Genomic DNA, 4,739 nt, shown 5'->3' on the forward strand with positions numbered 1-4,739 from the left:
CCATTGCAGCGCCAGGTCGATTAGGCCTAAAACCTGCACATCAGTTAGTGGCGCGCCGCGCCAAGGACCAAACTACTGAGGCATGTTCTTGGCGCGATAGTGGCGCGTCGCGCCCTTACAACGCCAAGGCCATATTTTCTGGGTTATGAAAATAGGCTTGAAAACCCTGCACACCTCGTAGTGGCGCGCCGCGCCAGGGGCCAAACTACTGAGGCTTATTCCTGGCGCGATAGTGGCGCATCGCGCCACTGCGGTGCCAAGCCCAGATTTCTAGCAGTTGCACCCCAGGCCTGAAATTCTTGCCGTGCTAGTTCATCTTGGGATCGTCGTATTTTTTGACTCTGAACTCCAAAAATTATATTCTTGGTGGCGTTGGAAAGAAGACTCAATGAACTTTAATTTGATAGGTCGTGGGCCACCCAGATTATCGTCTTTCAAAAGATAGGGTCGTTAGAAGTCGACCCCTTTAAACGAACTCATCCTAAAACTTAGCCACGACGAACCTTTTGGACTTAGCTTGGTCCTAGGGGTCCTTTGTGACCCCACATCGCCTCTAACACCGCTTAATTTCTCAGGGACTCATCTTAACTCATGCATATACTTCACAATACTCGAGTTCGACCCTACCCGTACATAAGAAGGGTCCGAATCTTAGGGAAAATTTTTGAGGGGTGTTACATTATCTCCCCCTTGGGATCATTCATCCTCGAATGACAAGTAACCAAGAATGGACTCGGGGTACAAATCACGATCAGAATTCAGTCATTCAACCAATTAAATTCTCAAACAAATTACCCATCAAACTCATAATGCACAAATAAATTCAAGTCAAGGAAATGGACATTACCTTCAACATTCTCGTCGGTAGGCACGAATAGATGTGGATATTTAGATTTCATGTCTTCCTCCGCTTCCCATATGGCTTCCTCAAAAAATTGATTTCTCCACAGGACTTTAACTGAAGCGATCTCTTTGTTCCTCAATTTGCGGATTTAGCGATCAAGAATTTGGACCGGAACCTCTTCATAAGATAAATTATCCTTAACTCCAATACTATCAATGGGGACTACCAATGAGGGATCACCTAAGAACTTCTTCAACATCAAAATGTGGAATACCGGATGAATAGAGGCTAGCTCTGAGGGTAACTCCAACTCATAGGCAACACTTCTAATCCGCCTTAAAATCTGGTAAGGACCAATATATCGAGGACTGAGCTTCCCCTTCCTTCCAAACCTCATGACGCCCTTCATGGGTGACACTTTCAAGTATACCCAATCACCCACCTCAAACTCTAAGTCTCTCCTCCTCACATCGGTGTAAGATTTTTGGCGGCTTTGGGCTGTCTTTAGCCTATCTTGAATGACTCTCACCTTCTCCATGGCTTGGTGAACAAAATCGGGCCTAATCAACTCAACTTTACCAACCTCAAACCATTTGATTGGCAATCTACACCTCCTCCCATACAAAGCTTCATAAGGAACCATTTGAATGCTCGCATGATAGCTATTATTATAGGCAAACTCTATGAGAGGTAAGTGATCATCCCAATTCCCTTTGAAGTCAAGCACACATGCCCTCAACATATCTTCCAATGTCTGGATAGTGTGCTCTGCTTGGCCATTTGTCTGGGGATGAAAGGTCGTACTCAAGTTCACCTTCGAACCTAATCTCTTCTGAAAGGATTTCCAAAATTAGGAAGTGAATTGAGCTCCTCTATCTGAGATGATAGACAAAGGGACCCCATGCAATCTGACGATCTCCTGTATGTATAACTTTGCATACTTTTCTACGGTGTACGTAGTCTTAACTGCCAAAAAGTAAGCTGATTTCGTCATTCTATCCACAATCATCCAAATCGAATCATGTTGTTTTCGAGAGATCGGCAAACCCGTAATAAAGTCCATGTTGATCATCTCCCACTTCCATTCCGGAATGTCAATATTTTGAGCCAAGCCACATGTCCTTTGATGCTTAACTTTCACCTGTTGGCAATTCAGACACTTGGAAATGAATTCTGCAATATCTCTCTTCATCCCACTCCACTAATAGATTTCCCTCAAGTCATGATATATTTTTGTAGATCCGGGATGAATAGAGTATCTGGAACTGTGCGCTTCAGCCATAATCCTTTCTCGAATATCATCGACATCTGGCACACACAATCTATTTTGGTACCTCAACACACCATCTCCCCCTTTGGTAAAAACCATCACCTCTTGCTTGTGAACAACTTTCTTCAATCGGAGAAGGATGGGATCTTGGTCTTGCTTTTCTTTTACCTCCGTCGCGAGTAAGGATGCAGCCCCATCCTGAACATTAACTCCACCTTCATTGTTCTCTTCCAGACGAACTCCCAATCGGGCTAATCTATGCACCTCTCTAGCCAATTCTTTCCTTCCCTCCTCCATATGGGCAGTGCTACCCATAGACAACCTACTAAGAGCATCAACAACAATATTAGCTTTACCTGGATGGTAGATGATGCTCATATCATAGTCTTTGAGTAGTTCGAGCCATCTTTTATGCCTCAGGTTGAGTTCCTTCTGGCTAAAGGCGTATTGTAAGCTCTTGTGATCGGTGAACACATCAACGTACACTCCATACAAGTAGTGGTGCCAAAATTTAAGTGCGAACACCACAGCTGCCAGCTCAAGGTCATGAGTTGGGTAGTTCCTCTCATGAACTTTAAGCTGTCTTAAAGCATAGGCTATCACCTTTCCCCTCTGCATCAGCACACAGCTCAACCCAACTCTAGATGCATCACAATAGATCACAAAGCCCTCTGTTCCATCGGGCAAAGTTAAGACAGGAGCAGTGGTTAACTTGGTCTTCAATTTCTGGAAACTCTCCTCACAAGCATCGGACCCTTGGAACTTAGCCTTTTTTTGGGTCAGCTTAGTCAATGGTGATGATATGGATAAGAATCCCTTTACAAACCTTCGATAATAGCCAGCCAAACCCAAGAAGCTCCTTATTTCTGTCAGGGATGTGGGTCTGGGCCAATTCTTCACTACCTCAATTTTCTGAGCATCAACCTGAATACCATCTCCAGATACAATATGGCCCAGGAAATCCACTGATGCAAGCCAGAATTCATACTTGGAGAACTTTGCATACAATACTTGGTCCTTCAAAGTTTGTAAGACGGCTCTAAGATGACGGACGTGTTTCTCCTCATTCTTGGAGTAGACCAAGATATCATCTATGAATACAATCACAAACATATCGAGATATGGTTTAAACACTCAATTCATGAGATCCATAAAAGCTGCGGGGGCATTAGTCAACCCGAAGGACATGACCAAAAATTCAAAGTGGCCATAACGGGTCCGAAACGCTATCTTTGGAATATCGCACTCTCTCACCTTCAACTGGTGGTAACCAGATCTTAAGTCTATTTTTGAGAAATAAGTGGCACCCTGAAGTTGATCAAATAAATCATTTATTCTTGGGAGAGGGTATTTGTTCTTCATGGTGACCTTGTTTAGCTGCCTATAATCAATACACATTCTAAGGGACCCATCTTTCTTTCGCACGAATAGGACTGGAGCACCCCATGGTGAGACACTCAGCCTAATGAACCCCTTATCTAACAAGTCCTTCAACTGCTCCTTCAACTCCTTTAACTCAGCCGGAGCCATTCTATAGGGAGGGATTGAGATAGGCTGGGTATCAGGAAGAACATCAATCCCAAAGTCGATCTCCCTAACAGGAGGGACTCCAGGCAGATCTTCAGAAAAGACGTCAGGAAACTCATTGACAATTAGAACTGACTTTAGGGATGGGGACTCAATATTATCATCTTTCACTTGGACAATGTGATAGATACACCCTTTTGAGATTAGCTTCCTGGCCCTAAGGTAGGAAATAAACTTACCCTTAGGCACAACAAGACTCCCCTTCCACTCTATGACAATCTCGTTCGGGAATTTGAACTTAACGATCCGAGTCCTGCAGTCAACTGAGGTATAACAGACATAAAGCCAGTCCATGCCAAGGATCACATCGAAATTAACCATGTCCAACTCAACTAAGTCAGCCAAGGTATCCTTGTGATAAATTGACACAGTGCAATCTCTATAGACTCTCTCAACTAAGACAGAATCACCGACAGGAGTAGCTACACTGAAAGGCTCAAGAAGACATTCAGGAATTTTATTGAATTTACTAGCCACGTAAGGAGTCACAAAAGATAAGGTGGCATCCGGATCCATCAAAACATAGCAGTCAAGAGAAGAGACTCGAATCATACCCATCACGATGTTTGGAGAGTTCTCTTGATCTTGGCGACTACCCATGGCATATAAACGGTTTGTACCTCCCCTCGTGCCTGAAGTAGTGCCCCTCTGATCACCCCTAGCAGGTGGTGCGGTGGTAGAATATTGGGCTGTATTTCCCCCTATTGGACACTCCCTCTAGAAATGATCCATTTGGCCACATTTATAACAACCAACCCTTCCCACTCTGCACTCCCCTAAGTGGAGCCTACCGCACTTGCCGCATGGTGGCTTCCCTCTCGAACCTTGACTCATACTAGTCTGGGATTGAGAACCCTAGGGTTTGAAACTCTAGCAACTCTGTTCCTGCCGATCATACCTGTTCTGCGGCATAGGTGCACTTACTGTGGATGAGGCATAGTTGAAAGGCATCTTCTGGAAGAAGGACCTATTGCCCTTGTTCTTTTTCTGTTCATTCTCATGCCCGGCTGACCTTGTCTTCTTGCTCATATGCTACTC

Source organism: Solanum dulcamara, chromosome 12 (genome assembly GCF_947179165.1).
Source record: "Solanum dulcamara chromosome 12, daSolDulc1.2, whole genome shotgun sequence".
Taxonomy (NCBI): Eukaryota; Viridiplantae; Streptophyta; class Magnoliopsida; order Solanales; family Solanaceae; genus Solanum; species Solanum dulcamara.